The 20141-nt window shown below is 43.8% G+C and overlaps 1 long non-coding RNA gene across 1 annotated transcript; it reads left to right on the forward strand.

Annotated features, from left to right (window-relative positions):
* The first annotated feature begins 273 nt into the window (after positions 1–273).
* Positions 274–8724, forward strand: LOC113745918 (uncharacterized). The gene is made up of 3 exons (XR_003462488.1): positions 274–453; positions 6983–7047; positions 7143–8724. It is a non-coding gene; the product is annotated as an uncharacterized LOC113745918 (long non-coding RNA).
* The last annotated feature ends 11417 nt before the right edge of the window (positions 8725–20141 follow it).

The following is a 20141-nucleotide window of genomic DNA, read 5'->3' on the forward strand; positions in this document are numbered from 1 at the left end:
CTTTTTTAAAAAAGAACAAAGTTCTGGAAAGTCTGGAACTGGTTTAATTGAGAACCAGTTCTCAAGACCTCCATGCCCAGATGGTTCAAATGGACCCCCTTTGTACAAATAAAATCAGCTGTGTGTCTGCTGTAAAATTAAGAATAAAATCCTGATCTTATGTAGAAGTGCGCTCTGACAAACACCGTTGCTCCGTGTTGTGTTTTTCTCTTTACACCTGTAGTGCGCCACAGTTCGCTCTGACCTCAGACTGATCCGGTTTATTCACTCGGCACGGCAACTTCCAAACTCTCCATCACTGTCGGCTACTGCTGTTTCAACCTGTGCTGACAAATGAAGCTCGTTATCTTCATTTTCCACAGCTGTGGGGCACCGAGCAGCGCCGGAGAGAAGTCATGAAGTCAAACAGAGAGCAGAGACTCTGAACGGAGACGTGGGGATGAAAAATCCAAAGTAAGTCACAGGTTTGACAAAGAGTCACTTTAACAGGACTGACTCTAAAGTTGTTATTCTGTTATTTCCTACAGCTTCCCAGCTCTGCTGGAATGCTGGAAAATGTATTTTCATGTAGTAAAACAAAAACTACTTTTTGAGTCTTGATGGTGGCGTCATTTTTCCCGTCTTTCTCCAACCTAAAATAGGAAAATCTAAACTAAGACTCTTTGAAAGAAGAAGAAAGAAGTGAGTGTAACAACCCCGTGAATGTCTCATTTTACCACCTGAATTTGATTTCGTACGATAACTTGTGAAAAGTCTAGTAGAGCCGCACAGTTAATTTTATCCCTGTTTAAGTTATCGGAGGGCCAAACAGAGGCACACAACAATTTGTCAGTTAAATTAATTCGCCAATCAGCAGAAATTCAGAAACTTATCGACTTTGTAAAGATGAAACCAGTCGGTTGAGTTCAGTTTTAAGATGTTGAAATTGTCTTTGGCTTCGATGACAAACATGAAAAACCTGCAGATAAAGAACCTCTGCATCTTCTCTGTGGTTTAATTAACTGTCACTTTTTCTCTATTAATTCATAACAAATGAGCGAGAAACACCTCAGAGGTCAAGCCACAAATCACGGAAGCTGTCTGTGGACCCTCGACTGAGGTTAAGAAACCTCCCAAAAACATTTTTCATAGAGACAAATGGAAGACGAGGAGACATTTATCATGTCCATGCAGGGAGTGAAGCTAAACTTCACTTACCGCAGACTAACATGATTTCTGCACCAGCAGGGACACACATGGACATGGAGAAATTATTATTGGTGGCAATTTCTGGCAAAAAGATTTGAAATGATTCAACACACGTGTGCAAGAGACACTTTAAAGTTCTGAGTCACACTGAGGCCAGTTTATATCGCTTAGCTGTAGGAATCAACATCATCAACACTCAATTATGGACAGCAGCCATGAATGTGTATGTGCCTGGAATGTCTTTCATTTGTTGCATAATTAATATTTTGTCATGGGATTTATTATCATCTTGTACGATATTATAAAACAGCATGAACGCATGTTGCCCCAAAAAGACAGAAATGTTTCACAGATGTTTGTTTTCATCGAGTATTGACAGATCACCTAATGTTCATAATCCATACAGCCTTTTTTCAAAAGGAGAGTATCTGATTATCAATGTTGTTGTGATTTAAGAAGTTAAAACAAGCAGACAGAGCAACATTATCATAACTTCTAGTCGTATTTCTCTCAGTATGCTCAATGCCAACTGGTTTATCCCTTTAGTTGATGCAATGTGGTCATTAAATGAAAACTTTGGTATTGCACCAAATAAAGCGCCAAAGTTAGACAATGAACAAACTAAGTGATCGTGGCGGTGGTTAACCAGTGATTCCTGCGTTCGCTGAGGTAACATAACTGTCATTGTCAACGGAGTCCGGTGGTTTTGCATGGAGCAATATAACAAATGTCTTTGGTTAAAAAAGTCGATTTTTGTTGAAGAGTAAGTGTTTTGTTTGACGGGTCAGTACCAAAACTGAGAACTTGGTGAACGTACATTGTCAGCATGCAGTTGCCCAGAAGGATTACACGTTGCAGCCAATTTCGTGGGTGCTGGCTGCAGCACTCTCACTCAACACTGGACCCACTTGGAAAACAGAACTTGGGTTCATGTAAGTATAAAGTGTTGGACAAAACTGAATTTCTTCCTGATAAAACATGAGAGGACCACCAAAGTTATTACGATTCATCCAGGAAATGTGATGGCAATCCACCCAACAGTAGTTGGGATGTTTTTCAGTTGTGAACCAACAACCAACTGACAACCATCCCACTAACATGGCTGAAAACTTTACCGCGCTGTGTGTGAAGAGTTTGGAGTTTTGTTTCAAAGGACAGATGACAGACGCGATGGTCGGGTCACAGTTTAAATGTCAATCTCTTCAGAGTTCAACCTCTTATTTCCTTTGAGAATAAAACCAAAGGCACACAAAGTAATAATTACTTTTCAGCAGCGAGTCTCCCCTGAAGGCACTGGAAAGCAGCATCATGTAGTGTTGACCGCATTACGAAAGGTTTGTGGTGGAGTGTCTGGTGAAGAGACCTCCGCTGTGAATCCACCACCAGGGTTGTATTCTCTGAAACAGCTGAGGCTTTATATCTTCCACCTTTTTGTTCCTAAAGTGTTCCTGCGGGCTGTGTTTTCTTCCTCTTCCCCCAGTCTGACTCCACTCTAAACCTTTCAGCAACTTCTTATCGTCTCTTCCTGTTTCTCAGCACTTCACGACTTTATATGCCAGAGGAATTAGTTTGGATTAGAGCTGGATAACAGGCTTCTCCGAGGACTGCATGTGTGTTCTGTGCAGCTCAGAAGTGAAGACCATTTGTACAAATGGCAGTGGGGATTAAACCAAAGACATACCAGCCAACACTTGGAAATGTGACATTCACATTAGCTCCCAGGATGGCCTCTGGCTACTGTACGAGGGTGCCCCAACCCTGCAAAAAACCCTGTAAGTTACAGCTGTGTTGGATGGTGTTTGTACAGTAAAATAGAGCAAACCTTGTTGGAGTTTGTCCCAGAGGTCAATATGTTGAGGAAGTCTTTGCTCTCTAGTATCACATAATTGATTTTGCAGTCATGGAACAGCCCAAACAGCTCTACAGGCTGCTGCCAGGGGTGCTCTGCAGGGTTTATAGAGTACACCTACTTATTTTCCAATCAGCATTGGGTAAACCCAACACTAAATCCTGACTGGCGACTTTGGAGCCGATGAAATAAGGAATACTTGTGTAGTTGCATAATTGTTTTGTTGTCTCACCCGTGTGTTGGTCAGTGTTCATTGCGAAATCTGTGGCAGATGTTGATTTCACTACGATCCTTACTCCCTGAAGTCAAGCAGCAGAAGTGAAGTAACAATGTGCAATTACTACTGGATCATTTGGGGGGGAAGCAAGAGTAGTCTTGTTCATAACATGGGGTGTTTATCATTTGCTGGGCGGCTGCTTTCGAATTACACCGGCTGCTGCTCTCTTTGATGGATTAGCCAGTAGTTGCACAACGGGAGATTGGGCTCGATAGAACTTTATCAAATACATGTGATCAAGATCATCAAGTAGTTCATTAATTGAAGGTCAGCTGCAGTGCTGGAAAGTAACTAGGTACATTTACCCAAGTACTTTTTTTATTATACTGTATGATTTTGAGGTACGATCACACCGAATACAACAAAACTATTGTTTACCTATGGAAGACGTCTGCCGTGCACTGTTCATTAATGTCAAACTTGGCCCAGGCAGCCAATCAAATCAAGAAGGAGATGAGTCTTTACTGCTTCATGACTGTTTACTGTTTTGATGCAGACGAACACGACTCATAACACAGCACAGGAAAGAGATATTGGTCTAAAACTTCCGCTATGCCTTTTTTCCCTTCCTTGTCCAGTAGCACATCAACAGCTAATCATATTTGATGGGCTGGTGTCGCACGCAGCCCCGGTCCACAGGCTCACCAGTTTTTTGCCCGAAATGTTTTGCCAAGGTGTTTTTGAAGTGGCGGCGGCGGCGCCTGTGGCGATTTTGTCTCCTAGTTGTGTCTCCTTGTCATGTTTCAGCAGCCACGTCAATGAGATGTTAACAGTTGCACTAAAGCAGCATTTCCCCTCTAAACGTCTCACATGGTTCCATTTAAAGAACTCCGAGGTAATGTTATCCAATATTTTACAAATGACAGCGAAGATTTGAGTCTGAAAACTGAAAACACATTTGTGAATCAGAACACTTTTCTTTTTTCCTCTCCCTTTATTTTTCTTGTGACCTCTTGGAGGGGCCCCGAACCCAAGGTTTGGTCACCATGGTGGAAAGCAGCTTCACCTGGAGCAGGTAGAACAGTGAAATGCTGCTGTAACACTGATGCATCCATCCTAATATCAGCCAAATCAGCAAAATTAACAGGTTTACTTTCGATACCTGAATGCAGGACATTAGCTTGTAATCGAGTATTTTTCCACTGTTGTACTGGTACTTTTACTTCAGTAAAGTCTTGAAACGGTTTCAAACTCTGACAGTTTGTTGGGTCACTAACACCAAACAGTCAAATAAACTTTTATTCATTGTTCTAAGAACTTCATCCTGCTGATTTCCTGTTTTCTCTTTGGGGATTTTAGTTTCAGGGCTTATGTCAAAAAATTTGAATTACAAAAAATTTTGTTTTTAGTGTTTTTCCAAAAACAATGCAGATCAATGCAGGATTATTCATGAGGCATATTTAATACATCTGCTTTGTCACAATGTGCCTGAAGGATCAAATGAAACACAACTGCACAAACAAAAGTGATACAACAGATCTAAATTTAACATCTGAAGTTATTGTTCCTGTTGAAGACTCATAACTTGATGATGCATGAATTGATGCTTTTTTTCCTAATGCAAAATAATATATGAACCCAACCACCATCAAAATAAAGACGAAAGCTGCATTAAACTTTCACAAGAGTAGTTTCAGTCTAAAATAAACAAAATTGCACATGATATCACTTCTTCCCAAACCAGCAGGACAGATAATTGCATCTAAATTGGGAGAAACAAACCTGTAAAATATTTAGTTTGGAACATTGTTATTTGTGGTAAACATGTCAGCCATGATGTTCCCACTCCTATCCACATGTTGTGTGAGAACATCATGTAGAAATTATTGTGCAAAAGGTCGAGACCCAGCAGCAGCAGCTGATATCACTGACTAGTCCAGCAGCAGTCAGCCCAGCTCGGCGTCTGTCTTTCAGCCTTTTATTTCACCAAGCTCTCACCAACCACTAAAAGTCAGTCCCACATTTACTCTTCTCCTCTGCCATCATGTCCATAGAAGCGGCTGAGCCTGGTTACCTCCTCTTCTTCTCCTGGTAGTCCATAACGCCTTGGTACAAACACTCAGTTCGTCAGCTGGCGTGAGCTCAGAGCGACGGGTACCCGCTCACCGCCAAGCTGACGAACTGAGCTAACAGCAGCTACAGCTGTCAGCAGTTTACTTCACTGTCCATCAGGAAACTAAAAAATTGAGCTAACTGAGTTGACAGCAGCTAACAAACTGAGCTAACATGAGCTAACAGCAGCTAACAGAGTGAGCTAACATGAGCTAACAGCAGCTAACATGAGCTAACAGCAGCTAACAAACTGAGCTAACATGAGCTAACAGCAGCTAACAAACTGAGCCAACATGAGGTAACAGCAGCTAACAGACTGAGCTAACAGACTGAGCTAACATGAGCTAACAGACTGAGCTAACATGAGCTAACAGCAGCTAACAGACTGAGCTAACATGAGCTAACAGCAGCTAACAAACTGAGCTAACATGAGCTAACAGACTGAGCAAACATGAGCTAACATGAGCTAACAGACTGAGCTAACATGAGCTAACAGCAGCTAACAGACTGAGCTAACAGGAGCTAACATGAGCTAACAGCAGCTAACAGAAGCTAACATGAGCTAACAGCAGCTCAGCAAACGAGCTAACATGAGCTAACAGACTGAGCTAACAGGAGCTAACATGAGCTAACAGACGAGCTAACTGAGCTAACAGCAGCTAAAAGACTAACATGAGCTAACAGCAGCTAACAGAACTGAGCTAACCAGCAGCAACAACTGAGCTAACAGCAGCTAACAAACTGAGCTAACATGAGCTAACGACGAGCAAACAGAGCTAACATAGCTAAAGACTGACTAACATGAGCTAACAGCAGCTAACAGACTGAGCTAACAGGAGCTAACATGAGCTAACAGCAGCTAACAGACTGAGCTAACATGAGCTAACAGCAGCTAGCAAACTGAGCTAACATGAGCTAACAGACTGAGCTAACAGGAGCTAACATGAGCTAACAGACTGAGCTAACTGAGCTAAAACACAGCTAAAAGGACTGAGCTAACATGAGCTAACAGCGCTAAACAACTGAGCTAACAGCAGCTAACAAACTGAGCTAACAGCAGCTAACAGACTGAGCTAACATGAGCTAACAGCAGCTAACAGACTGAGCTAACATGAGCTAACAGCAGCTACAGCTGTCAGCAGGTTACTTCACTGTCCATCATAAACTCTGTAAATCACAGAGAGTTGAGGCGGAGCAGCCGGAGGACATCAGAGGGAAAACCAGAAAACATTTCCTCCATAAAATATGATCCAGTTTCACCAGAACCAGTGAAATAGTTGCTGCTGTGTGACTTAGTGCCGTAAAGCGTTACGTACTTCTCCCGACCCGGAGCCCAAAGTTACATAGTGTGAGAACAGACGTACGAATGACAGAGACACCGTTCAGCTGATCACAGGTCAGTGTGGGTCACCTGATCACAGGTCAGTGTGGGTCAGCAGGAGGTCACAGTTAAAAATGTCCTTTGTCTTTGAAATAACATGTTTACAGAGACAAACCTGTAATATATCTGTCTCTGTGTTGTGTTACTGATACAGTAAGTCCTGGTGTATAACAGTGTCACTGATGCTAACCTCAACCTGTGCTGTTTTTCTTTCCTCCTCCACCTCTTCACTCAGACTCCTCTGCTGGACCACCGGCCGTCTTGGACCTCCTCCCTGGCTTTCTGCGCCTCATTCCAGAGGTTTGGATCTGGATCATCGTCCTCTCAGGATATTCAGCTGCTTCTTCGTCTGAATGTGTGAGAGCTGTGCTGCCTCTTCTGCGTTTGTGTTCCAGGTCTTCATGTTGGACAGGAGGTCATGTGACTCAGGTTACCTGACAACACCTGAAGCTTCTTCCTCCTTTCAAGTGTTATCATTTCTGACATGAGGTAGAAAACAAAATCCCTGTTTTTCTCATGAATTATTTGCTTTTCTTTAGATCTGCGTTGGATTAAAGCGCTTTGTTTTTCACAGTACAGAACAGAAGCCGATCTTGATCTTTGCATTAGGCTAAATAAAATCTCGCCTACAATAAAAAATGATTGAAATGAAGTTGGACATGGGGACTTATGGAGACTGACTCACTTCTGGAGCCAGCCTCAAGTCGACGTTAGAGGAACTGCAGGTTTTAGGCACTTCCACATTGGCAGAGGTATCCGTTTGTTCTACACTCAACTTTTTGACCATTATGAGTGAAGTTAAACTGTCTTCACCACATGTTGGTTCAACAAGGTGGACGTCCTCTAAATGTCCCACGCTGGACCTTTAACAACGTCAGTAACAGTTAGTGATGTGGAGACATTTGCATCGTTTGTTCCAAAAACGCTCGACCGAAATGATTCAAACGTGTTTTCACTGACGATAAACGGACGTGATCGGGAGTGAGCTTGTATGAATTTATAGCATGTGAAAGAAAAAATACATTTCCACTGTTACAGACCAAACGATCGCTAATAGACTGAGCAGAGCCAAACTACCATCGAACTCCAGACTCCTCCGCTGATGGTAATTTGACTCGTTTAGCGAATGAACACCTGATATCTGATGGGGCGAAAGGTTCACGTGGATCATAAATAATCCAGTTTAAGTTCCTCCCTTCAGACAGAAGCACAGAAACGTTAGTTTAGTGTCATGGCGTATTATCTCGGCAGGAAAAAATACCCCAGCAGAGATTAATTGTGGGCTTTTAGCATGGCCCCAGAGGGAGCGCGATGGCGTCAGAATCTAAACGTAATGGAGGTAATTATCCTGATGAAGACTTCATTCCTCTCCACATATTCATGGATCTCTGCCCAGATGAAATTGAATATCTCTGCCTTGATCGCTTTCTCCTAAAGTTGCACATTTATTTAGTCACATTTTTCTTAAAGGTTCTGAGCAAAAGGTTCAAAGTTCTGAAGATACTTTGTAGCGTTATCGCTCATTTTGAAGTGAAATGGGGACATTAGCTCCTCATAAATCAAACCGCTCTTTTTTCTCATGGGTTATTTGCTTTTCTTTAAGTTTGCGATGGGTCAGAACTTTGTTTTCGCAGTAAGAACAGGAAAAGACTCCGTTTGCCAGAAAGCTGTTGATTTATCTCGGAGGAGGAGGAGGAACCGTTTCTGAGCACAGCTCCCCCCCCCCCCCCCGAAATCTGAAATGATTATCTCTGGTGACCAAATCTATCACAGGTGTGTCAGAAGTTTGGCGCCGTCAGGTCTGACATATTCGTGTTAAACATAAAGCAGACGATTACTGAAGAGCAACTAGACCGATGTCAGACGTCACAAGGCGACGAATGTGATACACTAAAGACATAAAAACACTGAAACGAGGCGGCAGACATCTGATTAACTGTGGAATGCGACGCGACTTCATGAACATGCAAAACTAAAGCTGCACAAATAAATATTTTTTATAAAAACAAAGCTGAGCGTGTTGATGGATCGATTAAATCTGATTATGAAACTTTTGAGCGTGCGGTCTGAGGCGCTCTTAAGTTTTAAGAACAAGCCAGAAATACGATGAAGGGACGATGTCGGCTTCAGATCTCTTCTTACACACAGACGAAAACATCTCACGCTGGCTACAAAACATTTGAAAGTTTTTATCGTGATCTTACTCCTGAAGGTGTCGGTCTGTACATGTATTTGCCCTGTGGACTTTGAAGACTTTGTGCTGCAGCGCAGATACAACAAGTACCTGGATGCAAAGCTGCAGAGTGTCAGAAGAACAGATGGATGCAGCTTTGGAAACAGGCATCAGTTTGAGAGGCTGATTCATCTCCAGCCAACACCTGACAGTGTTACCTGCCACAGTTCATTTCTGCCCATGTGGTTGGTTTATTGGCAGGTGTTTGTTCAAACCCTGTGAACACATGCACAGGTACAGTCTAACCGACTGTATGCTGATGGCAGGAGTCCCGAAGACGGCTCAGATCCAGTGTGAGATAACATTTGTTAGATGTGGCGGTTTGATGGAGGCAAACAGGGCTCAGGTTTTCCAGTGAGACATGTGCTTCACACCTGGACGACATGACAGCTTAAAGCTTCAGACAGCAGCTCAGATCTAAATTCTTTGCATATCCAGAAAAACTAAAGGCATGGTTCAGGTTTTCTGAAGGTGGGTTGTATGACGTACTGATCCACCACCTCCAGGAGGACCAGCATGAAGCTCAGCAATGAACTGCTGTGGACGAGGGCAGCAACAAGACAGATTTTAACTCCCTAAAAAAATCAGTTGAACCCTTCTGATGGGAAACTGAAGTACTTATATCGCTCTCTCCACCAGCCACCAGACTTCACTAACAAATACAATATTTTACCTCGCAGAACATCAGGTAAAAATGAATTGTCAGCTGCAGGATTGTGGGGGCGTGTCCTCTGAAAATGACATGACTAACTCTGAAACACTCTGAGCTGAGTTTAATATATCTCTGTCTCTCTGCTCAGGGCGGCCTCAGCGTGTCATCGAGCCGCCATTTAAGGACCGCCCACTAAATCCTGAAAACAGTTTGAACCTCTGACTCCACATTTCAGTGATACATCATTCAAATTTAATGTGTTTGAAAGAAATCTCAGAATTGACAGCTAACATTGCAGCTGGTCTGAGATGGATTTCACTGCACAATGGTTGCAGAGGTGAAGGTTAAAAACACAGACAACGTTTTATAGAGTAGATCTGGGGTTATATTCAACTTGAGTGTCAGATTTTGTTTGACATTGGTCGTCCATGTTTATGCGGTTTTAAGGCTCTTTGTAACATTAAGCATCACGTCTTCCCAGCGCAGTTATTTGTTATGACTGCGATGTCGACATGGATGCTTTTCACAAACTGGAAACTGGTAATTACATCTCCTCTAACGCAACATCAACACAGCGTTTGTATTTATGTGGGTTTTACACTGGTGCCACCCTTGGGACGAGTTTGGTTTTTTAGTCCCCACAGAGATCAAAGAATAGCAAAGTCGTGTCTTCATTTTTCATCAAGGCGAGATTATGTCATCTGCAGGCCGAGGAACATTAAAGCTTCATACAGTGAGGCCTCTGGTGCGGCTAAAGACACGCTATGCTCTTTTTCAGTGTTTACTTCACTGTGATTTCTTATTTACCACCTTTTATTTCCAGCTGGTTCCATTCGAATGTGAGCAGACCTTTTGATCTGATATCTGTAATTGGAAAAAGATGTCGAGGATGAATTAGGCCGAGTCTACTGTGGCTGCAGATATAATGTGGCACACATCTTAGAAAGATCACAAACCAAATTGCTCTAAAAACCAGAAAATTTCCCAAGACTTGTCATAGTGGCATTTGCACAGCTGAGACCAGAGGACGGTTTATTTACGGACATACAATACAAACAAGATTCACAGGGCACGATGACAAATGATGGTGAGCTGTGTTATACTGTGAAGTCACAGCTGGCACCATCATGGAGCTAAAAGATAGCAAATAACAACCGATGGTTCCAGTGGCTCCCAACCTCTTGGACCTGGACCATTTCTGGGCCTCGGAACATTTAGCTACTGGTCTACAGTGAACTGATTTGTCAGTTCCCTACACAGCAGCCTAACGAGGTGGTTTTCTTGCCGGGTTTGGCTTTTGGCTGAGTCAGTTCAGTTAATTACACGGCTGACGGAGCTAACCACAGTTAGCAGTTCGCTACTTAGCAATCTTTACATAATAAAAGTGGGTCCAGTTCGGTCCAGACCAGTTCTGTTGCCTGCTAAAGACAGATTCAGTTGGCTTACATTACATTGCATAGCACTATGGGCTGGTGTCATCATGTACCATCCACTGAACCTTCAAACACAACCTCCAAAAACCAAGTGAGAGGAAATACAGCAGCCTAACGAGGTGGTTTTCTGGCTGGGTTTGGTTAGCTGCTCCATAGCTGCTGCTGATCACCAAAACAAGAACTCCATCAAGTCTCCAACAGATGTACAGTGTTTATCTAGTTACTATGACTACAGCCAATCAGTGTACTCCAATGTATTTATATAGTTGTGCTCCCATTCGCTGACGTTTGTTGACGACCGACCGCGAGCCAATCTGGAAGCCGACCCCATTCTGGTACCTACAGCGGCCATAGTAATAATCACTCATAGAAACTGCAGATTGACTGGATGTAAAATTAGTACACGCCGGATGACATCAACAATGAAATTAGAAACTCTAAAATACCACGAAGAACACCTGAAAACACTGAAAACTTTGCGAGGACTTTAAGGTGACGTTCTGGACGTCCACAGATGCCTCAGGCGTGTCCAGTTGGTCTGTTAGGACACATTCAGTTTTAGTCTTTTACATTTCTACACACAGCCGTGTGTCTTTAGTTTCAAGAGGCAGTTTCGCTTCCATAAATAATCATACAGGAATAAATATTCATATAAATACGTTGTGTGCATGTTTGCAGTGTTTGTTTTTGCACCTCGAGCTCTGACTGACATGTTGATCATCACGAGGGAAGCGGAGGTGTTTCCAGCTGAGTACACAGCTCTTTATTTTCTATATTATTCCCAAACATACATGTATCCTGTTTCCACTTCTGCAACGCCGTTTACACGTTCTTTAAAACATAGAATCAACTCGGGAAGGGCAGCGTATAGCGTGTCTTTGCTCGTGAACGTGTCTGTAATTTTCACTTTCCTGCACGGTTACCGCTCAGCCACGCACAAACATCGATCAGCCTCAGCAGAGATACAAATAAATCCAGATAAATGATCAGCAACCAGCAGGCTACAGTAAACGGACATTTCCTTCAGTCATGATGTAACAATTAAGCCAATTAACCTATTTGGTGTGACAGACTGATGAGACGTGCCTCATTTAGTTCAACATGATGAGGAAATGATTACACCTGAAGCAATAAAGCAGAAGCCTCGGCGTTAACGTCCTTTAACAGACGTCCTCGGCCTGCACAGACAATGTGGACAATGGTTTTTCTCTCTGTCACGCTGATTGCTCAATAAGCTGACAACTGTTTGTAAAGATAGTGGGAATCGTTACCATCTTGAAGACAAGGCTGTTTTTCTTTTCCTTCTCCTCAGCCTCCGGGAAAACCAGGCGACCACATGTTTGTGTTTTCTCATGTCATCATATTTCTTTCTGCACATGTGCACCGGCGTTGCTCGATCTTTGGCATGATGTCTCGGCTCATTGTGAGAAAAAGTGTCCTCATAAATAGTGACATCAAACGAGGGAAAGTGACAGATGGGCACCAACTCAAGCTGAGGGATGGGATGTGTTTGTCTTTTCTGGGACAACATACACTCGCTGTGTAGTTGTTGTTCCGAACTGGCCTGTTCTCCAGATCTCATGAATCATAGACGACTGAAAAGAAGATGGCCAGTCTGTTCATCCAGACGCAGGTCTGTTTCTCAAACCTTCAGGTCTGGGCTCAAGTCAAGGCTGGAATGATTGTACAGAGGTGATGTTTGGAGACATTTTTAAGGACTTTATGGCGTAACTTCAGTTTCACAACATGCCATTAAGATTTGAGAGGCCTGCACGTCTTTGTGGGTCCACCGAGGCAGTTTTGTGTCTCTTTGCAAGGGTTGGTAGTAATCTGCAAGCTCAGGTTTTATTTGCTCTGGCAGATGCGTTTGGCCCCCGTCCCTGTTCAGACAGATCCCCACCCGTCCTGGATCTGGTCGGGATAATCACAACCGTTTATCTCATGTGGGGAAGGTCTGATACAACAACTACTGTACAGAGGAACCGAGATGGCTGCCGCTGTTTCTGTTGGATCTGCTCTCTGGACGGTAAAAAAGAAGATCACACAAGAAAGAAGACGTGTTTGTCGCACTTCCAACAAGAATCTGAAAGGTTCATTTATCAGCTGCAGGGGAGAGGTGTGGAGAGCAGTGCCAGGTGAGAGTGATTGGCACACCTGCATCCAGTTAGGTAATCACTATCCCCTTTTCAAACAGTAGGGTGCTGGACCTGGAGGCTGGAGAGGACAGGACGTATCTGTATCTGTGTTGAGGGAGCCCACGATGGAAACAGTCCTGCCACAACTAACTCAGATCCATGAACCACATGCTGTAGTCAAACTCTTGATGAAGTCAGTCAGGTGCCCGGTGGATCATGTCATTCTTCAGGCTGCTGTTGACATTTCGTAAACGTATTATCTGCAGTTCTGGACTTGTTCTCTGTTGCATTAAAACTTCTTGACTTGAAGCTGTTGCCTGTGGTTCTTCAGAGACGACCTTCTGACTAAACAAATCTCCTCCCGGCGATTTAAAAAAATCTTTTAAACAAATCTGTGCGCCGCTTTGGGAAACAACATGTTGGCGAACAACAAGCCAGCGAGCTGTCTTCCTTTGAAATAGAAATCCACTGATAATTTCAAAGTTCAGTCGATCGATGTTCTGAATCTTTGATCAGAGGATGTTTTGTTTGTTTGGATTACCGTCTTCCCATGATGGATTAGATTCCTACGAGGGTTCGGGTTCCCAAAGCTTGTTCTCTCTTGGACGTTTTTTTTGGCCTTCTTGAGCTTTATTTGTTTGAGACAGCTGAAAAGTGACAGGAATGTGGAGAGAGAGAGAGAGAGAGACGGGGAATGACATGCGGGATTCAAACCCTGGGCCGTTGCAGCGAGGACTGAGCCTTCGCGCACGGGGCGGATACTGAGCTGAACGCCGCCCCAGCAGCTCCTTGTTTTTGATTATAGCAGCTCGGGCTCGGTTTATAATTCTGTATGGGCCAAAATAAAATGTGTCTGATTACATATCGAAAATGAATGTTTGACGTTTCCCTGTTTGTTTACTTGCAGTTGTTGAAAGCTAAACTGGATTTGATAAAGATTTGAAAGGATTTTGATTAGCGGACTCGATACCAACTCTCTGGCCTCGTAAACTCATGAAATCACGAGATCCACATGAAAATCCATCTCAGCAGTTCTTCTGCCTGAAGACCAATCAGCATCTCGTCATGAGCTAAAGGCGTGGTTTAACGTCTTAATATAAGTCATGGAGACTACGTCCAGGTTTTAGACAGTCTGCGGGGACGTCACAGAGACTACGTCCAGGTTTTAGACAGTCTGCGGGGACGTCATGGAGACTACGTCCAGGTTTTAGACAGTCTGCGGGGACGTCACGGAGACTACGTCCAGGTTTTAGACGGTCCTTGGTTATACTTTAAACTTCGCTGTCTCAGCTTCTTCAAACTAAATCCAATATTTTCTGTCAGTGTGCGACGAGGGGAAGCGTGAGGACGGACTGACTCGCAGTCACTCTGAATGAAGGCGTTCATACGTAGGTGTTGTGAACGATCCTGTCTCCCGTGTCGGTTTGAGGACTTGACATGGCCTCCAGAGAAGAGAAAACATTTCATTAGTTTTGGCTCACTGCTGTCAGGATTTCATTTGATGAGATTATCTGCTAATGACAACCGTCAGATCCGTCAGATAAAATCTTCCGAGCACTCGTGTTTACTCGTGTCTGTCTCTTTGATTGACAGCTCACTTAAGAAACACTGCAGCTCAGGTTTTCCACTGCGGCTGGTTGGCTGAGTCGTCTTCTCATATCTGTTTACAACCAAACTATCTGTTCTGATTATCCTGATTGGTATAAATCCTGGACTGACTCGTAACAGGTTCTTTTATTTAGATCATTAATCGCTCGGGGACTCTGTGTTTGTGTTTTCCTCGTTGGGCTGAAGGATTGATGAAAGCTCGGCGAGCGGATGATGGATGGTGACGTGTGGAGAGTTGAGAAGTTCAGCATCGAGCGAGCTGAGCACCAAATTATCACAATTACGGTGAAATGTTATGGCAAGGTAAAAAATCAACAATATGACATTGTTTGGAGAGTGAAGTTAAAGCTGCCGATGGAGCCAGTGAAGTTATGCAGGTAACGATATTTTGTTTTCAGTGACGTATGAACTGTCAAAATGTTTTCCTGGAAGTTACATAACACGTCAGCGCACAGATAATGAAGATATATGGAGGTCTTTAATCTGCAGATACATCAACGCTGAGGCTCAATATTTCAGATTTTCAGTCTCCACGCTCGCTGCAGGGTTGGGGTGTGATCACCGTGTCAGATCAGCTGATTACAGAGTCATAAATTCTTGCCGGGACTTGAACTTGAGGCCTGACAGGCTTCACGTCTCACAGATCCTCCTCCTTACAGCGTCAGTCCTCCTTCAGGAGGAGGTCGCTCTGACATGCTCGTCTTCATGACGGGATGTTGTGTAGTCCACTATCATGATCTACACAGGATGACATCAGTAATTTAGTTCCCTGTGGCCTGTCAGGTCGGCCTGTTATCACTGATACATGGTGCAGTTTTAAGATTTTTGGATATTTTTCTTGCCTAACACGTCGTCTCTCAGACTAGAGGAAAGATTTGTGTGTTTATTTGACTTCACTTTGTCTGTTTGTGTCTGTAAATTTCACCAAAAGTGACTTTGGATAACGCCTCATTTGTGTATTTAAACCTGTAATACATCAAATAATAATTTCATGGTGATATCTCTAAAGAACATGAAGAACTACAGGAGATGCAACCTCCATGAACTCCCCGTTCATGACAACTGTACAGAGGGTGAGTTTTAACACAACTCACCTGTGTGAATGATATTAAGGCTCAAAGTTATGCAGGACTGAGTCTGTAATGTAGCAAAGTGATGAAGGCCGGCCCTCCTCCATGTCGTCCTCGCTCTGTACAGCTGTTCAGCAGACAGCCGCTCCCCAGAGGGCACCACCATGAAAGAGCTGGCTTTCATCATTTCGCCTGTTGGCCACACAAACGGGTAAATGAGGGTAACGTGGGGAACGGTGACCTCTGTGTACTTCGGCATGCCGTCTTCTTCCGCCTCGTCGTGCACAGATGTGTGAAGGACGTGGGTTCATCGAGGGTAAACGAGAGGACGCGTTATCGGCGGAAACACCTGCAGGTTTATGGGAAAGTATTTGTGGTTAATAAGAAATAATCATGACGTGGAGATAAAAGACAAAAGTTTAAAAGAGTTTTCACAGTGCAGCGATCCGTCTAATGATCCGTCTGTTAACACTCGCCTCAGATAAAGGAGAACAAATGCAGCAGGTGTTCGCTGACGGACTGTATTCCAAAACACCGTAAATCTGTTTTGAAGAACATGATGAAGACTCGCTATGTGAAAATGATCAGTTCAGGTTTTAAAGAGGACAACCCACTCGCTTGTTGTCAGCAGATGTCTGAAATTGTTACATAATTGTAACCATGATGACTTTGTTTGAGACATCGGGCTCCTCGAAATGATCGAGGACGCGGAGAGTGATTGGAGCATCAAACTGCCTCAGAACTCACCTGAGAATTTAAAGATTTCATAAAAATATACATTTTTATTAAAGCAGCATTGTGTAACTGTGACCAAGTGTTTGTACCAACAGGCGTTATGGACTACCAGGAAGAAGAAGAGGAGGTAACCAGGCTCAGCAGCTTCTATGGACATGATGGCAGAGGAGAAGAGAGTGAAGAGGACGCTGACGGAGGAAGCTAAGAAGAGAAAAGGAGAGAGTGAGCGAGCAAGAAGCCGCCGGACAAGAGTAAATGTGGGACTGACTTTTAGTGGTTGGTGAGAGCTTGGTGAAATAAAAGGCTTCCTCATGGACAGTTGTACAACTGTAGCTGTTGTTAGCTCAGTTTGTTAGCCGGGCTGTGAGCTCCAAGCCTCCTGTGTTTGTACCACTAGGAGGAAGAAGAAGAAGAGGTGAAGAAGAATAGAGCTGGTGTCGCCAGAACCGGAGCTAAGGAAGTGGGCAATGTAACCGGGCTCAGCAGCCTCTATGGACAGAATGGCAGAGGAGAAGAGAGTGAAGAGGACTAAAGACCCAAAGGAAGCTTTGAAGAGAAAAGAAGCACAAAGCCATAGGACAAAATCACCATTTCAGGTGTAGTGGGTCCATCAATACAAGTATTCAAAATCCTGTTCAGTCCTTTAAAGTATCGGTAAAAGTCATTTTGAAGTAAAACGCCGTCAATGCTAAAGCTGTGGATCTACTTTCAGCCACTCCGTGCGAGGTCCGGCCTCTCTGAGGGGTCACCGGATCAACCTGCGGGTGGTGAGATGATTAATGTGAGCGGAAAGAACAAAAAAAAAACAAAGTTCTTATTCACAAATCTGTTTTAGGTTTTTTGGACTTTTGGAAGTTATTTACTTTTTTTTTTTGTGAAATATTTTAAGTTTCAGCTCTTTAAGCCTCAGATTGTTCCTTAAATGAAACCATGTAAGAAGTTTTGTGGGTCCTCTTTGGTCGGAGCTGTTAACAGCTCAGAGACATCAGAAACATGTGACAACAACACGCTGCTGTTATATAACAGGTCACAAGACAAACCGCTGATTCAATCTCCTAATTATGCATGAAGTCCAAATCAGTGCTGAATTGACTTTGAGTGTGTCATTTCCTGGAAAAGTATTAAAATATGTTGATGACTCATCCTGCACTCGGGGGTGTTTACTAATTTTGCATCCAATTAAACGAAGGGTTCTGAGCCGGTTCTGGTCTCGCTGATTACCGTGCAGAAACACTCAACCTTTATTCACCGATTCTGGTGAAACTGGATCGTGGTTTTTTTTTTTGGTTTTCCATCTGATCATCTGGTCCGCCTCGGCTCTCTGTGGTCTACATTGTATCCTGGTGGACGGATAGCCCGACCGGGACCAACAGGGAACACGGTGACCGTGGTCATGAGCTCCATCTGGTACGTCGGCTCCGTTACCTGTGCAGCAAGGTTAGCGGACTCAGTCCTGGGATGCAGAAGCCAAACCAGGCAAGAAAACCACCTCAGTCCTGTAGTCACCAAACTGCCAGTCTTAGATGTTCAGGCCTGATCCGAGTCCACTGGAAGCTCACAGTCTGAGAAGAGTCAACTGAAAACTAAAATACTAGTATTTAAGTATTATCTAAGTACCTCAAAACTGTACTGTGAAGTACTTTCCATGCAGGAGTGAGGTACTAGTTGTCCCTGAAGGTGTCGTCTGGATCCATGACTTGAGTTGTTTGTCTCCAGACCTCTTGTTGCAGACTAAACCAGCTCTGCAGTCTTTACATCTGTGTGACACATGGACGTCTGGTTCAAAGACGAGCAGACGGGCAGGACGGCTGTTTGTCAGAGAGAACAGGTCTGTTCAAACAAAGAGAACCCGTGATGGTCTCGACTCGGACCCGACATCCACCTGACAGCCACAGAGATGTTCAAATAAACACAAAATGCTCATTTCTAACATTCTGTTTAACAGTTTCTATTTCCTGCAGATGGTCTGATGCTCACCTCTGATTACAGCAGCTCCTGGAAAGACAGAAAATATCAACATGTTCAGCTGTACTCGAGTATTTGTTCTGATTGCATTACTTCTGGCGAGTCGACAACTTTGCTACCAGCAGCTGATCTCACTGACTAGTCCAGCAGCAGTCAGCCCAGCTCGGCGTCTGTCTTTCAGCCTTTTATTTCACCAAGCTCTCACCAACCACTAAAAGTCAGTCCCACATTTACTCTTGTCCGGCGGCTTCTTGCTCGCTCACTTAGCTTCCTCCGTCAGCGTCCTCTTCACTCCCTTCTCCTCTGCCATCACTCTTTTTCTTCTTCTTCTTCTTTCCTCTCACATGAATCATCTCACCACCCTCAGATTTTCTTCGTCACACACTGGAGGAACTCGACCCCCTGGGTTGAGAACCGCTCGTCTAATCTAGCCATCTGTATGTAAAGTAGTTTTACTACAGAGCGTGTACTTCTACCACTGATACTTTAAGGACATTCTTCTTGAATACTTTTACATTGTTGTTGCTTCCTCTGCGTCTGTGGCTGCACCTGATTTAAAATGTTCTGGCAGTCAAACAGAGGAAATAGCTGTAATAAGTGCAATTCCTTCAATAAAAGAGAAATGATAATGTGTTTCTGCTTCATCTACGCAGCTGCCAGTTCGTGTTTGTCTGAGGTCAGAAACCTCTTTGAACCAAACAGGAATTATTCAGGTTTTTTTTGTTTTTTTCACGGACCCTGTTGTTGAGGTTTTCAGCGTGCACATGGCTTCGCTCAGATGTACTTGAAGAGACTCACAGTGGGATCCACCGGGTATGATCGGCCCCACCGTCCTGCCTCGTGGGCTGAGGAGGTAATGGAAACAAGGTGATTGTCAGGAGGACGGGTGATGTCCTCAAAAAAAAAAAAAAACAACCCCCCCCTCCTAAAAAAAAAAGGAGGCACGAGGGAAGCATTAAACTTTATGTGTTTTGTTTATATCATCTGAAACGGGAACAAATAAAAGAACGCCCCGACAGCACCTGGAAGCCTCGGCTCTGGTCGTGTTCATGTTCCTACATATTCACCCCTGATGTCGTTATCACACAGCTGCAGGCACAAACAGCTGATCGCCAACGTCAAGCCATAACGGGATGATGATGACGATCACATGACTCTGTCGTCATCATGTGTTATGTGAATGAATATCACCATCTGTGTGTGTGTCATCAGGGAGGTGAACATCTCTAATCTCTTTAGTTTATTTGAGCTAAAAGAACCTGCATAAGCAAAGTGTGTACAGTAACTTATACTAAAGCAACATTGCACAGTAGTTTCAGAGTGTAATCCCACTGTGGTAACTATGTTCAGCTGTACTCGAGTATTTGTTCTGATTGCATTACTTCTGGCGAGTCGACAACTTTGCTACCAGCAGCTGATCTCACTGACTAGTCCAGCAGCAGTCAGCCCAGCTCGGCGTCTGTCTTTCAGCCTTTTATTTCACCAAGCTCTCACCAACCACTAAAAGTCAGTCCCACATTTACTCTTCTCCTCTGCCATCATGTCAATAGAAGCTGCTGAGCC

Source organism: Larimichthys crocea, chromosome VI (genome assembly GCF_000972845.2).
Source record: "Larimichthys crocea isolate SSNF chromosome VI, L_crocea_2.0, whole genome shotgun sequence".
Lineage (NCBI taxonomy): Eukaryota > Metazoa > Chordata > Actinopteri > Sciaenidae > Larimichthys > Larimichthys crocea.